Source organism: Anabrus simplex, chromosome 7 (genome assembly GCF_040414725.1).
Source record: "Anabrus simplex isolate iqAnaSimp1 chromosome 7, ASM4041472v1, whole genome shotgun sequence".
Lineage (NCBI taxonomy): Eukaryota > Metazoa > Arthropoda > Insecta > Orthoptera > Tettigoniidae > Anabrus > Anabrus simplex.
Window position 1 is genome coordinate 172,076,149 of NC_090271.1, and position 15,645 is coordinate 172,091,793.

Below are 15,645 nucleotides of genomic sequence, written 5' to 3' on the forward strand. Positions count from 1 at the left end.
CCGATTGCGCCACAGAGGCGTGCTCATAGCAAAAATAAAACCGATTTGATATTTTTCCTCTGTACACGAGTATCCCATTACCTAATATCCATGACTACTGTCGTAACACCACATCGCCCCCCGTTGGAATCGAACCAGTAACCTTTCGGTTAACAGTCGATATCGCCACAGGGGTGGACAAATGGCAGTAATAAAACCGAGTTCAAGTTTGTCATCTGTACAGGCGTATACCATAAGGTAATGTCCATGACTACAGTCATAAAATGATATCGCCCCCGGGTGGGATCGAACCACCAACCTTTCGGTTAACAGCCGAACGCGCTAACCGATTGCGCCACGGAGGCGTGCAGCAAGCGAAAATATAACCGAGTTCATTTTTATCCTGTGTACAAGAATATCCCATAACATAATGTCCATGACTACTGTCGTAAAACCATAACGCCACCCGGGTGGAATCGAACCAGTAACCTTTCGGTTAACAGTCGATTGCGCCACAGGGGTGGACAAATGGCAGTAATAAAAACGAGTTCATGTTTGTCATCTGTACAGGCGTATACCATAAGGTAATGTCCATGACTACAGTCATAAAATGAAACCGCCCCCGGGTGGGATCGAACCTCCAACCTTTCGGTTAACAGCCGAACGCGCCAACCGATTGCGCCACGGAGGCGTGCAACAAGCGAAAATATGACCGAGTTCATTTTTCTCCTGTGTACAAGAATATCCCATAACATAATGTCCATAACTACTGTCGTAAAACCATATCGCCACCCGGGTGGAATCGAACAAATAACATTTCGGTTAACAGCCGATTGCGCCACAGAGGCGGGCAAATGGCAGTAATAAAACCGAGATCATGTTTATCATCTGTACAGGCGTGTACCATAAGCAAATATCCATGACTACAATCATAGAATATTATCGCCACCGTGTGGGTTCGAACCACCAACATTTCGTTAACAGCCGAACGCGCTAACCGATTGCGCCACGGAGGCGTGCAACAAGCATAAATTAAACCGTGTTCATTTTTCTCCTCTGTACAAGAATATCCCATAACTTATGTCCATGGCTACTGTCATAAAACCATATCGCTCCCCGGGTGGAATCGAACGAAGAACCTTTGGGTTAACATTCGATTGCACCACACAGGCGAACAAATGGCAGTAATAAAAAAGAGATCATGTTTGTCATCTGTACAGGCGTATACCATAAGCTAATATCCATGCCTACAGTCATAAAATGATATCGCCACCGGGTGGGGTCGACCCACCATCCTTTAGGATAACAGCCGAACGCGCTAACCGATTGCGCCACAAAAGGCGTGCGTACAACAAAAATAAAACCGAGTTCATTTCTGTCCTCTGTACAAGAGTATACCATAACTTAATGTCCATGACTACTGTCGTAAGACCATATAGCCAACCGGGTGGAATCGAAGCAATAACCTTTCGGTTACCAGTCGATTGGGCCACAGGGGTGGACAAATGTCAGTAATAAGACCGAGTTCATGTTTGTCATCTGTACAGGCGTATACCGTAAGCTAATGTCCATGCCTACAGTCATAAAATGATATCGCCCCCGGGTGGGATCGAACCACCAACCTTTCGGTTAACAGCCGAACGCGCTAACCGATTGCGCCACGGAGGCGTGCAAGAAGCGAAAATAAAACCGTTTTCATTTTTCTCCTCTGTACAAGAATATCCCATAACCTAATGTCCATGACTACTGTCCTAAAACCATATCGCCACCCGGGTGGAATCGAACCCATAACCTTTCGGTTAACAGCCGATTGCGCCACAGAGGCGGACAAATGGCAGTAATAAAACCGAGTTCATGTTTGTCAGCTGTACAGGCGTATACCATAAGCTAATGTCCATGTCTACAGTCATAAAATGATATCGCCCCCGGGTGGGATCGGACCACCAATCTTTGGGTTAACAGCCGAACGCGCTAACCGATTGCGCCACGGAGGCGTGCTCATAGCAAAAATAAACCGATTTTATATTTTTCCTCTGTACACGAGTATCCCATTACCTAATATCCATGACTACTGTCGTAACACCACATCGCCCCCCGTTGGAATCGAACCAGTAACCTTTCGGTTAACGGTCGATTGCGCCACAGGGGTGGACAAATGGCAGTAATAAAACCGAGTTCATGTTTGTCATCTGTACAGGCGTATACCTTAAGGTAATGTCCATGACTGCAGTCATAAAATGATATCGCCCCCGGGTGGGATCGAACCACCGACCTTTCGGTTAACAGCCGAACGCGCTAACCGATTGCGCCACGGAGGCGTGCAACAAGCGAAAATATAACCGAGTTCATTTTTCTCCTGTGTACAAGAATATCCCATAACATAATGTCCATAACTACTGTCGTAAAACCATATCGCCACCCGGGTGGAATCGAACAAATAACATTTCGGTTAACAGCCGATTGCGCCACAGAGGCGGGCAAATGGCAGTAATAAAACCGAGATCATGTTTATCATCTGTACAGGCGTATACCATAAGCCAATATCCATGACTACAGTCATAAAATGATATCGCCCCCGGGTGGGATCGAACCACCAACCTTTCGGTTAACAGCCGAACGCGCTAACCGATTGCGCCACGGAGGCGTGCAGCAAGCAAAAATGTAACCGAGTTCATTTTTCTCCTGTGTACAAGAATATCCCATAACATAATGTCCATGACTACTGTCGTAAGACCATATAGCCACCCGGGTGGAATCGAACCACCAACCTTTCTGTTAACAGACGAACGCGCTAACCGATTGCGCCACGGATTCGTGCAAGAAGCAAAAATATAACCGAGTTCATTTTTCTCCTGTGTACAAGAATATCCCATAACATAATGTCCATGACTACTATCGAAAACCACATCGCCCCCCTTGTGGAATCGAACCACCAACGTTTGGGTTACCAGCCGAACGCGCTAACCTCTTGCGCCACAGAGGCGTGCTACAAGCAAGAATAAAATCGAGTTCATACCTCCCCTGTACAAGAATATCCCACAAGCTAATGTCCATGTCTACTGTCGTAAAACCATATCGCCACCCGGGTGCAATCGAACAAATAACTTTTCGGTTAACGGCCGATTGCGCCACAGAGGGGGACAAATGGCACTAATACAACCGAGTTCATGTTTTTGCATCTGTACAGGCGTATACCATAAGCTAATGTCCATGACTACAGACAGTCATAAAATGATATCGCCATCGGAGGGGTTCGAACCACCAACCTTTCGGTTTACAGTCGAACGCGCTAACCGATTGCGCCATGGAGGCGCGCAACAAGCAAAAATAAAACCGTGTTTATTTTTCTCCTCTGTACAAGAATATCCCATAACCTAATGTCCATGACCACTGTCGTAAAACAATATCGCCACCCGGGTGGAATCGAAGCAATAACCTTTCGGTTAACAGTCGATTGCGCCACAGGGGTGGACGAATGGCAGTAATAACACCGAGTTCATGTTTGTCATCTGTACAGGCGTATACCATAAGCTAATATCCATGACTAAAGTCATAAAATGATATCGCCACCGGGTGGGATCGATCCAACAACCTTTCAGTTAACAGCCAAACGCGCTAACCGATTGCGCCACGTAGGCGTGCAAAAAACAGAAATAGAACCGAGTTCATATTTGTCCTCTGTACAAGAATATCCGCCGCCTCTGTGGTGTAGTGGTTAGCGTGATTAGCTGCCACCCCCGGAGGTCCGGGTTCGATTCCCGGCTCTGCCACGAAATTTGAAAAGTGGTACGAGGGCTGGAACGGGGTCCACTCAGCCTCGGGAGGTCAACTTCGTAGAGGTGGGTTCGATTCCCACCTCAGCCATCCTGGAAGTGGTTTTCCGTGGTTTCCCACTTCTCCTCCAGGCGAATGCCGGGATGGTACCTAACTTAAGGCCACGGCCGCTTCCTTCCCTCTTCCTTGCCTATCCCTTCCAATCTTCCCATCCCTCCACAAGGCTCCTGTTCCGCATAGCAGTTGAGGCCGCCAGGGCGAGGTACTGGTCATACTCCCCAGTTGTATCCCCCGACCAAGAGTCTGAAGCTCCAGGACACTGTCCTTGAGGCGGTAGAGGTGGGATCCCTCGCTAAGTCCGAGGGAAAAACCGAACCTGGAGGGTAAACAGATGATGATGATGATGACAAGAATATCCCATAACATAATGTCCATGACTACTGTCCTAAAACCATATAGCCACCCGGGTGGAATCGAAGCAATAACCTTTCGGTTAACAGTCGATTGCGCCACAGGGGTGGACAAATGGCAGTAATAAAACCGAGTTCATGTTTGTCATCTGTACAGGCGTATACCATAAGCTATTATCCATGACTACAGTCATAAAATGTTATCGCCACCGGGTGGGGTCGAACCCCCAACCTTTCGGTTTACAGCCGAACGCGCTAACCGATTGCGCCACGGAGGCGTGCAAGAAGCGAAAATAAAACCGTGTTCATTTTTCTCCTCTGTACAAGAATATCCCATAACCTAATGTCCATGACTACTGTCCTAAAACCATATCGCCCCCCGGGTGGAATCGAAAGAATAACCTTTCGGTTAACAGCCGATTGCGCCACACAGGCTGACAAATGGCAGTAATAAAACCGAGTTCATGTTTGTCAATTGTACAGGCGTATACCATAAGCTATTATCCATGACTACAGTCATAAAATGTTATCGCCACCGGGTGGGGTCGAACCACCAACCTTTCGGTTTACAGCCGAACGCGCTAACCGATTGCGCCACGGAGGCGTGCAAGAAGCGAAAATAAAACCGTGTTCATTTTTCTCCTCTGTACAAGAATATCCCATAACCTAATGTCCATGACTACTGTCCTAAAACCATATCGCCCCCCGGGTGGAATCGAAAGAATAACCTTTCGGTTAACAGCCGATTGCGCCACACAGGCTGACAAATGGCAGTAATAAAACCGAGTTCATGTTTGTCAATTGTACAGGCGTATACCATATGCTAATATCCATGACTACAGTCATAAAATGTTATCGCCACCGGGTGGGATCGAACCACCAACCTTTCGGTTAACAGCCGAACGCGCTAACCGATTGCGCCACGGAGGCGTGCAAAATGGTAAAATAAAAGCGTGTTCATTTTTCTCCTCTGTACAAGAATATCCCATAACATAATGTCCATGACTACTGTCGTAAAACCATATCGCCCCCCCCCCCGGGTGGAATGGAAGCAATAACCTTTCGGTTAACAGTCGATTGCGCCACAGGGGTGGACAAATGGCAGTAATAAAACCGAGTTCATGTTTGTCATCTGTACAGGCGTATACAATAAGCTAATGTCCATGCCTACAGTCATAAAATAATATCGCCCCCGGGTGCGATCGAACCACCAACCTTTGGGTTAACAGCCGAACGCGCTAACCGACTGCGCCACGCAGGCGTGCTCGTAGCAAAAATAAAACCGATTATATATTTTTCCTCTGTACACGAGTATCCCATTAACTAATATCCATGACTACTGTCGTAACACCACATCGCCCCCCGTTGGAATCGAACCAGTAACCTTTCGGTTAACAGTCGATTGCGCCACAGGGGTGGACAAATGGCAGTAATAAAACCGAGTTCAAGTTTGTCATCTGTACAGGCGTATACCATAAGGTAATGTCCATGACTACAGTCATAAAATGATATCGCCACCGGGTGGGGTCGAACCACCATCCTTTAGGATAACAGCCTAACGCGCTAACCGATTGCGACACAAAAGGCGTGCGAACAACAAAAATAAAACAGAGTTCATTTCTGTCCTCTGTACAAGAGTATACCATAACTTAATGTCAATGACTACTGTCGTAAGACCATATAGCCAACCGGGTGGAATCGAAGCAATAGCCTTTCGGTTAACAGTCGATTGCGCCACAGGGGTGGACAAATGTCAGTAATAAGACCGAGTTCATGTTTGTCATCTGTACAGGCGTATTCCGTAAGCTAATGTCCATGCCTACAGTCATAAAATGATATCGCCCCCGGGTGGGATCGAACCACCAACTTTTCGGTTAACAGCCGAACGCGCTAACCGATTGCGCCACGGAGGCGTGCAACAAGCAAAAATGTAACCTAGTTCATTTTTCTCCTGTGTACAAGAATATCCCATAACATAATGTCCATGACTACTGTCGTAAAACCACATCGCCACCCGGGTGGAGTCGAACAGTAACCTTTCGGATAACAGACGATTGCGCCACAGAGGCGGGCAAATGGCAGTAATAAAACCGAGTTCATGTTTGTCATCTGTACAGGCGTATACCATAAGCTAATGTCCATGACTACAGACAGTCATAAAATGATAACGCCATCGGATGGGATCGAACCAACAACCTTTCGGTTTACAGCCGAACGCGCTAACCGATTGCGCCATGGAGGCGCGCGACAAGCAAAAATAAAACCGTGTTTCTTTTTCTCCTCTGTACAAGAATATCCAATAACCTAATGTCCATGACTACTGTCTTAAAACCATATCGCCCCCCGGGTGGAATCGAAGCAATAACCTTTGGTTAACAGCCGATTGCGCCACAGAGGCGGACAAATGGCAGTAATAAAACCGAGTTCATGTTTGTCATCTGTACAGGCGTATACCATAAGCTAATATCCATGACTACAGTCATGAAATGATATCGCCACCGGGTGGGATCGATCCACCAACCTTTCGGTTAACAGCCGAACGCGCTAACCGATTGCGCCACGGCGGCGTGCAAAAAGTAAAAATAGAACCGAGTTCATATTTGTCCTCTGTACAAGAATATCCCATAACATAATGTCCATGACTACTGTCGTAAGACCATATAGCCACCCGGGTGGAATCGAAGCAATAACCTTTCGGTTAACAGTCGATTGCGCCACAGGGGTGGACAAATGGCAGTAATAAAACCGAGTTCATGTTTGTCATCTGTACAGGCGTATACCATAAGCTAATATCCATGACTACAGTCATAAAATGTTATCGCCACCGGGTGGGATCGAACCACCAACCTTTCGGTTAACAGCCGAACGCGCTAACCGATTGCGCCACGGAGGTGTGCAAGATGGTATAATAAAACCGTGTTCCTTTTTCTCCTCTGTGCAAGAATATCCCATAACATAATGTCCATGACTACTGTCGTAAAACCATATCGCCCCCCGGGTGGAATCGAAGCAATAACCTTTCGGTTAACAGTCGATAGCGCCACAGCGGTGGACAAATTGCAGTAATAAAACCGGGTTCATGTTTGTCATCTGTACAGGCGTATACCATAAGCTAATGTCCATTTCTACAGTCATAAAGTATATCGCCCCCGGGTGGGATCGAACCACCAACCGTTCGGTTAACAGCCGAACGCGCTAACCGATTGCGCCATGGAGGCGTGCAAACAGGAAAAACAAAACCGAGTTCATATTTGTCCTCTGTACAAGAATATCCCATAACATAATGTCCATGACTACTGTCGTAAAACCACATCGCCACCCGGGTGGAATCGAACAGTAACTTTTCGGTTAACAGACGATTGCGCCACAGAGGCGGGCAAATGTCAGTAATAAAACCGAGCTCATGTTTGTCGTCTGTACAGGCGTATACCATAAGCTAATATCCATGACTACAATCATTAAATGTTATCGCCACCGGGTGGTGTCGAACCACCAACCTTTCGGATAACAGCCAAACGCGCTAACCGATTGCGCCACGGAGGCGTGCAAGAAGCAAAAATAAAACCGTGTTAATTTTCTCCTCTCTACTTGAGAATTCCATAACCTGATATCCATGACTACTATCGAAATCCTCATCGCCCCCCTTGTGGGATCGTCCCACCAACCTTTGGGTTACCAGCCGAACGCGCTAACCGATTGCGCCACAGAGGCGTGCTACAAGCAAAAATAAAATCGAGTTTATACCTGCTCTGTCCAAGAATATCCCACAACCTAATGTCCACGTCTACTGTCGTAAAACCATATCGCCACCCGGGTGCAATCGAACAAATAACCTTTCGGTTAACGGCCGATTGCGCCACAGAGGGGGACAAATGGCACTATCACAACCGAGTTCATGTTTTTGCATCTGTACAGGCGTATACCATAAGCGAATGTCCAAGACTACAGACAGTCATAAAATGATATCGCCATCGGATGGGATCGAACCACCAACCTTTCGGTTTACAGTCGAACGCGCTAGCCGATTGCGCCATGGAGGCGCGCAAGAAGCAAAAATAAACCCGTGTTTATTTTTCTCCTCTGTACAAGAATATCCCATAACCTAATGTCCATGACCACGGTCGTAAAACAATATCGCCACCCGGGTGGAATCGAAGCAATAACCTTTCGGTTAACAGTCGATTGCGCCACAGGGGTGGACAAATGGCAGTAATAAAACCGAGTTCATGTTTGTCATCTGTACAGGCGTATACCATAAGCTAATATCCATGCCTACAGTCATAAAATGATATCGCCCCCGGGTGGGATCGAACCACCAACCTTTCGGTTAACAGCCGAACGCGCTAACCGATTGCGCCACGGAGGCGTGCTCATAGCAAAAATAAAACCGAGTTTATATTTTTCCTCTGTACACGAGTATCCCATTACCTAATATCCATGACTACTGTCGTAACACCACATCGCCACCCGGGTGGAATCGAACAAATAACCTTTCGGTTAACAGCCGATTGCGCCACAGAGGCGGGCAAATGGCAGTAATAAAACCGAGTTCATGTTTGTCATGTGTACAGGCGTATACCATAAGCTAATATCCATGACTACAGTCATAAAATGTTATCGCCACCGGGTGTGATCGAACCACCAACTTTTCGGTTAACAGCCGAACGCGCTAACCGATTGCGCCACGGAGGCGTGCAAGAAGCAAAAATAAAACCGTGTTCATTTTTCTCCTCTGTACAAGAATATCCCATACCCTAATGTCCATGACTACTGTCCTAAAACCATTTCGCCCGCCGGGTGGAATCGAGGGAGTAACCTTTCGGTTAACAGCCGATTGCGCCACAGAGGCGGACAAATGGCAGTAATAACACCGAGTTCATGTTTGTCATCTGTACAGGCGTATACCCTAAGCTAATATCCATGTCTACAGTCATAAAATGATATCGCCACCGGGTGGGATCGATCCACCAACCTTTCGGTTAACAGCCGAACCCGCTAACCGATTGCGCCACGTAGGCGTGCAAAACAGAAATAGAACCGTGTTCATATTTGTCCTCTGTACAAGAATATCCCATAACCTAATGTCCATGACCACTGTCGAAAACCATATCGCCACCCGGGTGGAATCGAACCAATAACCATTCGGTTAACAGCCGATTGCGCCACAAGGGCGGACGAATGGCAGTAATAAAACCGAGTTCATGTTTGTCATCTGTACAGGCGTATACCATAAGCTAATATCCATGACTACAGTCATAAAATGATATCGCCACCGGGTGGGACCGACCCACCAACCTTTCGGTTAACAGACGAACGCGCTAACCGATTGCGCCACAGAGGCGTGCTCATAGCAAAAATAAAACCGATTTGATATTTTTCCTCTGTACACGAGTATCCCATTACCTAATATCCATGACTACTGTCGTAACACCACATCGCCCCCCGTTGGAATCGAACCAGTAACCTTTCGGTTAACAGTCGATATCGCCACAGGGGTGGACAAATGGCAGTAATAAAACCGAGTTCAAGTTTGTCATCTGTACAGGCGTATACCATAAGGTAATGTCCATGACTACAGTCATAAAATGATATCGCCCCCGGGTGGGATCGAACCACCAACCTTTCGGTTAACAGCCGAACGCGCTAACCGATTGCGCCACGGAGGCGTGCAGCAAGCGAAAATATAACCGAGTTCATTTTTATCCTGTGTACAAGAATATCCCATAACATAATGTCCATGACTACTGTCGTAAAACCATAACGCCACCCGGGTGGAATCGAACCAGTAACCTTTCGGTTAACAGTCGATTGCGCCACATGGGTGGACAAATGGCAGTAATAAAACCGAGTTCATGTTTGTCATCTGTACAGGCGTATATCATAAGCTAATGTCCATGACTAAAGTCATAAAATGTTATCGCCACCGGGTGGGATCGAACCACCAACCTTTCGGTTAACAGCCGAACGCGCTAACCGAATGCGCCACGGAGGCGTGCAAGAAGGAAAAATAAAACCGTGTTCATTTTTCTCCTCTGTACAAGAATATCCCATAATATAATGTCCATGACTACTGTTGCCCCCCGGGTGGAATCGAACGAATAACCTTTCGGTTAACAGCCGATTGCGCCACATAGGCGGACAAATGGCAGTAATAAAACCGAGTTCATGTTTGTCATCTGTACAGGCGTATACCGTAAGCTAATGTCCATGCCTACAGTCGCAAAATGATATCGCCCCCGGGTGGGATCGAACCACCAACCTTTCGGTTAACAGCCGAACGCGCTAACCGATTGCGCTACGGAGGCGTGCAACAAGCAAAAATGTAACCGAGTTCATTTTTCTCCTGTGTACAAGAATATCCCATAACATAATGTCCATGACTACTGTCGTAAAACCACATCGCCACACGGGTGGAATCGAACAGTAACCTTTCGGTTAACAGACGATTGCGCCACAGAGGCGGGCAAATGGCAGTAATAAAACCGAGTTCATGTTTGTCATCTGTACAGGCGTATGCCATAAGCTAATATCCATGACTACAATCATTAAATGTTATCGCCACCGGGTGGGATCGATATACCATCCTTTCGGTTAACAGCCGAAAGCGCTAACCGATTGCGCCACGGAGGCGTGCAAGAAGAAAAATAAAACCGTGTTAATTTTTCTCCTCTGTACTTGAGTATCCCATAACCTAATATCCATGACTTCTATCGAAAACCACATCGCCCCCCTTGTGGGATCGAACCACCAACCTTTCGGTTAACAGCCGAACGCGCTAACCGATTGCGCCACGGAGGCGTGCAAGAAGCAGAAATAAAACCGTGTTCATTTCTCTCCTCTGTACAAGAATATCCCATAAACTAATCTCCATGACCACTGTCGAAAACCATATCGCCACCCGGGTGGAATCGAACCAATAACCTTTCGGTTAACAGCCGGTTGCGCCACAGAGGCGGACAAATGGCAGTAATAACACCGAGTTCGTGTTTGTCATCTGTACAGGCATATACCATAAGCTAATATCCATGACTACAGTCATAAAATGTTATCGCCACCGGGTGGGGTCGAACCACCAACCTTTCGGTTAACAGCCGAACGCGCTAACCGATTACGCCACGGAGGCGGGTTCTTAGCAAAAATAAAACCGTGTTCATTTCTCTCCTCTGTACAAGAATATCCCATAACCTAATATCCATGACTACTATCGAAAACCACATCGCCCCCCTTGTGGGATCGAACCACCAACCTTCGGGTTACCAGCCGAACGCGCTAACCGATTGCGCCACAGAGGCGTGCTGCAAGCAAAAATAAAATCGAGTTCATACCTCCTCTGTACAAGAATATCCCACAACCTAATGTCCATGTCTACTGTCGTAAAACCATATCGCCAGCCGGGTGCAATCGAACAAATAACCTTTCGGTTAACGGCCGATTGCGCCACAGAGGGGGACAAATGGCACTAACACAACCGAGTTCATGTTTTTGCATCTGTACTGGCGTATACCATAAGCTAATGTCCATGACTACAGACAGTCATAAAGTGATATCGCCATCGGATGGGATCGAACCACCAACCTTTCGGTTTACAGTCGAACGCGCTAGCCGATTGCGCCATGGAGGCGCGCAACAAGCAAAAATAAAACCGTGTTTTTTTTTCTCCTCTGTACAAGAATATCCCATAACCTAATGTCCATGACCACTGTCGTAAAACAATATCGCCACCCGGGTAGAATCGAAGCAATAACCTTTCGGTTAACAGTCGATCGCGCCACAGGGGTGGACAAATGGCAGTAATAAAACCGAGTTCATGTTTGTCATCTGTACAGGCGTATACCATAAGCTAATGTCCATGCCTACAGTCATAAAATGATATCGCCCCCGGGTGGGATCGAACCACCAACCTTTCGGTTAACAGCCGAACGCGCTAACCGATTGCGCCACGGAGGCGGGCTCATAGCGAGAATAAAACCGAGTTTATATTTTTCCTCTGTACACGAGTATCCCATTACCTAATATCCATGACTACTGTCGTAACACCAATCGCCACCCGGGTGGAATCGAACAAATAACCTTTCGGTTAACAGCCGATTGCGCCACAGAGGCGGGCAAATGGCAGTAATAAAACCGAGTTCATGTTTGTCATCTGTACAGGCGTATACCATAAGCTAATATCCATGACTACAGTCATAAAATGTTATCGCCACCGGGTGTGATCGAACCACCAACCTTTCGGTTAACAGCCGAACACGCTAACCGATTGCGCCACGGAGGCGTGCAAGAAGCAAAAATAAAACCGTGTTCGTTTTTCTCCTCTGTACAAGAATATCCCATAACATAATGTCCATGACTACTGTTGCCCCCCGGGTGGAATCGAACGAATAACCTTTCGGTTAACAGCCGATTGCGCCACACAGGTGGACAAATGGCAGTAATAAAACCGAGTTCATGTTTGTCATCTCTACAGGCGTATACCATAAGCTAATGTCCATGACTTCAGTCATAAAATTTTATCGCCGCCGGGTGGAATCGAACCACCAAACCTTCGGTTAACAGCCGAACGCGATAATCGACTGCGCCACGAAGATGTACAAATATCAGAAATAAAACCGAGTTCATATTTGCCCTCTGTACAAGAATATCCCATAACCGAATATCCATGACTTCTGTCGTAAAACCATATCGCCCCCCGGGTGGAATCGAAGCAATAACCTTTCGGTTAACAGCCGATTGCGCCACAGGGGCGGACAAATGGTAGTAATAAAACCGAGTTCGTGTTTGTCATCTGTACAGGCGTATACCATAAGCTAATATCCATGACTACAGTCATAAAATGTTATCGCCACCGGGTGGGATCGAACCACCAACCTTTCGGTTAACAGCCGAACGCGCTAACCGATTGCGCCACGGAGGCGTGCTCATAGCAAAAATAAAACCGTGGTCATTTTTCTCCTCTGTACAAGAATATCCCATAACCTAATGTCCATGACTACTGTCGTAAAACCATATCGCCCCCCGGGTGGAATCGAACGAATAACCTTTCGGTTAACAGCCGATTGCGCCACACAGGCGGACGAATGGCAGTAATAAAACCGAGTTCATGTTTGTCATCTGTACAGGCGTATACCATAAGCTAATATCCATGACTACAGTCATAAAATGATATCGCCTCCGGGAGGGATCGATCCACCAACCTTTCGGTTAACAGCCGAACGCGCCAACCGATTGCGCCACGGAGGCGTGCAAAAAGCTGAAGTAGAACCGAGTTCATATTTGTCCTCTGTACACGAGTATCCCATTACCTAATAGCCATGACTACTGTCGTAACACAACATCGCCTTCGGTTGGAATCGAACCAGTAACCTTTCGGTTAACAGTCGATTGCGCCACAGTGGTGGACAAATGGCAGTAATAAAACCGAGTTCATGTTTGTCATCTGTGCAGGCGTATACCATACGGTAATGTCCATGACTACAGTCATAAAATGATGTCGCCCCCGGGTGGTATCGAACCACCAACCTTTAGGATAACAGCCGTACGCGCTAACCGATTGCGCCACAAAAGGCGTGCGAACAACAAAAATAAAACCGAGTTCATTTCTGTCCTCTGTACAAGAGTATACCATAACTTAATGTCCATGACTACTGTCGTAAGACCATATAGCCAACCGATTGGAATCGAAGCAATAACCTTTCGGTTAACAGTCGATTGCGCCACAGGGGTGGACAAATGTCAGTAATAAGACCGAGTTCATGTTTGTCATCTGTACAGGCGTATAAAAAATGCTAATATCCATGACTAAAATCATAAAATGTTATCGCCACCGGGTGTGATCGAACCACCAACCTTTCGGTTAACAGCCGAACGCGCTAACCGATTGCGCCACGGTGGCGTGCATGAAGCAAAAATAAAACCGTGTTCATTTTTCTCCTTTGTACAAGAATATCCCATAACCTAATGTCCATGACTACTGTCCTAAAACCATATCGCCCCCCGGGTGGAATCGAAGGAATAACCATTCGGTTAACAGCCGATTGCGCCACAGAGGCGGACAAATGGCAGTAATAAAACCGAGTTCATGTTTGTCATCTGTACAGGCGAATACAATAAGCTAATATCCATGACTAAAGTCATAAAATGTTACCGCCACCGGGTGGGATCGAACCACCAACCTTTCGGTTAACAGCCGAACGCGCTAACCGATTGCGCCACGGAGTTGTGTAAGAAGCAGAAATAAAACCGTGTTCATTTTTCTCCTCTGTACAAGAATATCCCATAACCTAATGTCCATGACCACTGTCGAAAACCATATCGCCACCCGGGTGGAATCGAACCAATAACCTTTCGGTTAACAGCCGATTGCGCCACAGAGGCGGACAAATGGCAGTAATAACACCGAGTTCGTGTTTGTCATCTGTACAGGCATATACCATAAGCTAATATCCATGACTACAGTCATAAAATGTTATCGCCACCGGGTGGGGTCGAACCACCAACCTTTCGGTTAACAGCCGAACGCGCTAACCGATTGCGCCACGGAGGCGTGCTCGTAGCAAGAATAAAACCGAATTTATATTTTTCCTCTGTACACGAGTATCCCATTACCTAATATCCATGACTACTGTCGTAACACCACATCGCCACCCGGGTGGAATCGAACAAATAACCTTTCGGTTAACAGCCGATTGCGCCACAGAGGCGGGCAAATGGCAGTAATAAAACCGAGTTCATGTTTGTCATCTGTACAGGCGTATACCATAAGCTAATATCCATGACTACAGTCATAAAATGTTACCGCCACCGGGTGTGATCGAACCACCAACCTTTCGGTTAACAGCCGAACACGCTAACCGATTGCGCCACGGAGGTGTGCAAGAAGCAAAAATAAAACCGTGTTCATTTTCTCCTCTGTACAAGAATATCCCATAACATAATGTCCATGACTACTGTTGCCCCCCGGGTGGAATCGAACGAATAACCTTTCGGTTAACAGCCGATTGCGCCACACAGGCGGACAAATGGCAGTAATAACACCGAGTTCGTGTTTGTCATCTGTACAGGCGTATACCATAAGCTAATATCCATGACTACAGTCATAAAATGTTATCGCCACCGGGTGGGATCGAACCACCAACCTTTCGGTTAACAGCCGAACGCGCTAACCGATTGCGCCACGGAGGCGTGCTCATAGCAAAAATAAAACCGTGTTCATTTTTCTCCTCTGTACAAGAATATCCCATAACCTAATGTCCATGAATACTGTCGTAAAACCATATCGTTCCCCGGGTGGAATCGAACCAATAACCTTTCGGTTAACAGCCGATTGCGCCACAGAGGCGGACAAATGGCAGTAATAAAACCGAGTTCGTGTTTGTCATCTGTACAGGCGAATACCATAAGCTAATGTCCATGCATACAGTCATAAAATGATATCGCCACCGGGTAGGGTCGAACCAATATCCTTTAGGATAACAGCCGAACGCGC

General features: G+C 46.8%; 32 non-coding genes across 32 annotated transcripts; all 32 read right to left on the reverse strand.

The window, feature by feature from the left end:
* Positions 1–270: 270 nt before the first annotated feature.
* TRNAN-GUU (transfer RNA asparagine (anticodon GUU)) lies at positions 271–344 on the reverse strand. Its single transcript has one exon. It is a non-coding gene; the product is annotated as a tRNA-Asn (tRNA).
* Positions 345–596: 252 nt separating this feature from the next.
* On the reverse strand, positions 597–670 carry TRNAN-GUU (transfer RNA asparagine (anticodon GUU)). The gene has a single exon. It is a non-coding gene; the product is annotated as a tRNA-Asn (tRNA).
* Positions 671–1,573: 903 nt separating this feature from the next.
* On the reverse strand, positions 1,574–1,647 carry TRNAN-GUU (transfer RNA asparagine (anticodon GUU)). Its single transcript has one exon. It is a non-coding gene; the product is annotated as a tRNA-Asn (tRNA).
* Positions 1,648–1,899: 252 nt separating this feature from the next.
* On the reverse strand, positions 1,900–1,973 carry TRNAN-GUU (transfer RNA asparagine (anticodon GUU)). The gene has a single exon. It is a non-coding gene; the product is annotated as a tRNA-Asn (tRNA).
* A 250-nt stretch (positions 1,974–2,223) lies between these two features.
* TRNAN-GUU (transfer RNA asparagine (anticodon GUU)) lies at positions 2,224–2,297 on the reverse strand. Its single transcript has one exon. It is a non-coding gene; the product is annotated as a tRNA-Asn (tRNA).
* Positions 2,298–2,549: 252 nt separating this feature from the next.
* On the reverse strand, positions 2,550–2,623 carry TRNAN-GUU (transfer RNA asparagine (anticodon GUU)). Its single transcript has one exon. It is a non-coding gene; the product is annotated as a tRNA-Asn (tRNA).
* Positions 2,624–4,367: 1,744 nt separating this feature from the next.
* On the reverse strand, positions 4,368–4,441 carry TRNAY-GUA (transfer RNA tyrosine (anticodon GUA)). The gene has a single exon. It is a non-coding gene; the product is annotated as a tRNA-Tyr (tRNA).
* Positions 4,442–4,693: 252 nt separating this feature from the next.
* Positions 4,694–4,767, reverse strand: TRNAY-GUA (transfer RNA tyrosine (anticodon GUA)). Its single transcript has one exon. It is a non-coding gene; the product is annotated as a tRNA-Tyr (tRNA).
* A 252-nt stretch (positions 4,768–5,019) lies between these two features.
* TRNAN-GUU (transfer RNA asparagine (anticodon GUU)) lies at positions 5,020–5,093 on the reverse strand. Its single transcript has one exon. It is a non-coding gene; the product is annotated as a tRNA-Asn (tRNA).
* A 257-nt stretch (positions 5,094–5,350) lies between these two features.
* TRNAN-GUU (transfer RNA asparagine (anticodon GUU)) lies at positions 5,351–5,424 on the reverse strand. Its single transcript has one exon. It is a non-coding gene; the product is annotated as a tRNA-Asn (tRNA).
* A 578-nt stretch (positions 5,425–6,002) lies between these two features.
* On the reverse strand, positions 6,003–6,076 carry TRNAN-GUU (transfer RNA asparagine (anticodon GUU)). Its single transcript has one exon. It is a non-coding gene; the product is annotated as a tRNA-Asn (tRNA).
* A 255-nt stretch (positions 6,077–6,331) lies between these two features.
* On the reverse strand, positions 6,332–6,405 carry TRNAY-GUA (transfer RNA tyrosine (anticodon GUA)). Its single transcript has one exon. It is a non-coding gene; the product is annotated as a tRNA-Tyr (tRNA).
* A 251-nt stretch (positions 6,406–6,656) lies between these two features.
* Positions 6,657–6,730, reverse strand: TRNAN-GUU (transfer RNA asparagine (anticodon GUU)). The gene has a single exon. It is a non-coding gene; the product is annotated as a tRNA-Asn (tRNA).
* A 252-nt stretch (positions 6,731–6,982) lies between these two features.
* Positions 6,983–7,056, reverse strand: TRNAN-GUU (transfer RNA asparagine (anticodon GUU)). The gene has a single exon. It is a non-coding gene; the product is annotated as a tRNA-Asn (tRNA).
* A 251-nt stretch (positions 7,057–7,307) lies between these two features.
* TRNAN-GUU (transfer RNA asparagine (anticodon GUU)) lies at positions 7,308–7,381 on the reverse strand. Its single transcript has one exon. It is a non-coding gene; the product is annotated as a tRNA-Asn (tRNA).
* Positions 7,382–7,632: 251 nt separating this feature from the next.
* On the reverse strand, positions 7,633–7,706 carry TRNAN-GUU (transfer RNA asparagine (anticodon GUU)). Its single transcript has one exon. It is a non-coding gene; the product is annotated as a tRNA-Asn (tRNA).
* A 749-nt stretch (positions 7,707–8,455) lies between these two features.
* Positions 8,456–8,529, reverse strand: TRNAN-GUU (transfer RNA asparagine (anticodon GUU)). Its single transcript has one exon. It is a non-coding gene; the product is annotated as a tRNA-Asn (tRNA).
* Positions 8,530–8,781: 252 nt separating this feature from the next.
* On the reverse strand, positions 8,782–8,855 carry TRNAN-GUU (transfer RNA asparagine (anticodon GUU)). Its single transcript has one exon. It is a non-coding gene; the product is annotated as a tRNA-Asn (tRNA).
* Positions 8,856–9,755: 900 nt separating this feature from the next.
* TRNAN-GUU (transfer RNA asparagine (anticodon GUU)) lies at positions 9,756–9,829 on the reverse strand. Its single transcript has one exon. It is a non-coding gene; the product is annotated as a tRNA-Asn (tRNA).
* A 252-nt stretch (positions 9,830–10,081) lies between these two features.
* TRNAN-GUU (transfer RNA asparagine (anticodon GUU)) lies at positions 10,082–10,155 on the reverse strand. The gene has a single exon. It is a non-coding gene; the product is annotated as a tRNA-Asn (tRNA).
* Positions 10,156–10,394: 239 nt separating this feature from the next.
* TRNAN-GUU (transfer RNA asparagine (anticodon GUU)) lies at positions 10,395–10,468 on the reverse strand. Its single transcript has one exon. It is a non-coding gene; the product is annotated as a tRNA-Asn (tRNA).
* Positions 10,469–10,886: 418 nt separating this feature from the next.
* TRNAN-GUU (transfer RNA asparagine (anticodon GUU)) lies at positions 10,887–10,961 on the reverse strand. The gene has a single exon. It is a non-coding gene; the product is annotated as a tRNA-Asn (tRNA).
* Positions 10,962–11,212: 251 nt separating this feature from the next.
* Positions 11,213–11,286, reverse strand: TRNAN-GUU (transfer RNA asparagine (anticodon GUU)). Its single transcript has one exon. It is a non-coding gene; the product is annotated as a tRNA-Asn (tRNA).
* Positions 11,287–12,036: 750 nt separating this feature from the next.
* On the reverse strand, positions 12,037–12,110 carry TRNAN-GUU (transfer RNA asparagine (anticodon GUU)). The gene has a single exon. It is a non-coding gene; the product is annotated as a tRNA-Asn (tRNA).
* Positions 12,111–12,361: 251 nt separating this feature from the next.
* On the reverse strand, positions 12,362–12,435 carry TRNAN-GUU (transfer RNA asparagine (anticodon GUU)). The gene has a single exon. It is a non-coding gene; the product is annotated as a tRNA-Asn (tRNA).
* A 565-nt stretch (positions 12,436–13,000) lies between these two features.
* TRNAN-GUU (transfer RNA tyrosine (anticodon GUA)) lies at positions 13,001–13,074 on the reverse strand. The gene has a single exon. It is a non-coding gene; the product is annotated as a tRNA-Asn (tRNA).
* Positions 13,075–13,326: 252 nt separating this feature from the next.
* TRNAN-GUU (transfer RNA asparagine (anticodon GUU)) lies at positions 13,327–13,400 on the reverse strand. The gene has a single exon. It is a non-coding gene; the product is annotated as a tRNA-Asn (tRNA).
* Positions 13,401–13,978: 578 nt separating this feature from the next.
* Positions 13,979–14,052, reverse strand: TRNAN-GUU (transfer RNA asparagine (anticodon GUU)). Its single transcript has one exon. It is a non-coding gene; the product is annotated as a tRNA-Asn (tRNA).
* Positions 14,053–14,304: 252 nt separating this feature from the next.
* On the reverse strand, positions 14,305–14,380 carry TRNAN-GUU (transfer RNA asparagine (anticodon GUU)). Its single transcript has one exon. It is a non-coding gene; the product is annotated as a tRNA-Asn (tRNA).
* Positions 14,381–14,629: 249 nt separating this feature from the next.
* Positions 14,630–14,703, reverse strand: TRNAN-GUU (transfer RNA asparagine (anticodon GUU)). Its single transcript has one exon. It is a non-coding gene; the product is annotated as a tRNA-Asn (tRNA).
* Positions 14,704–14,955: 252 nt separating this feature from the next.
* Positions 14,956–15,029, reverse strand: TRNAN-GUU (transfer RNA asparagine (anticodon GUU)). Its single transcript has one exon. It is a non-coding gene; the product is annotated as a tRNA-Asn (tRNA).
* A 238-nt stretch (positions 15,030–15,267) lies between these two features.
* Positions 15,268–15,341, reverse strand: TRNAN-GUU (transfer RNA asparagine (anticodon GUU)). The gene has a single exon. It is a non-coding gene; the product is annotated as a tRNA-Asn (tRNA).
* Between the last annotated feature and the right edge of the window lie 304 nt (positions 15,342–15,645).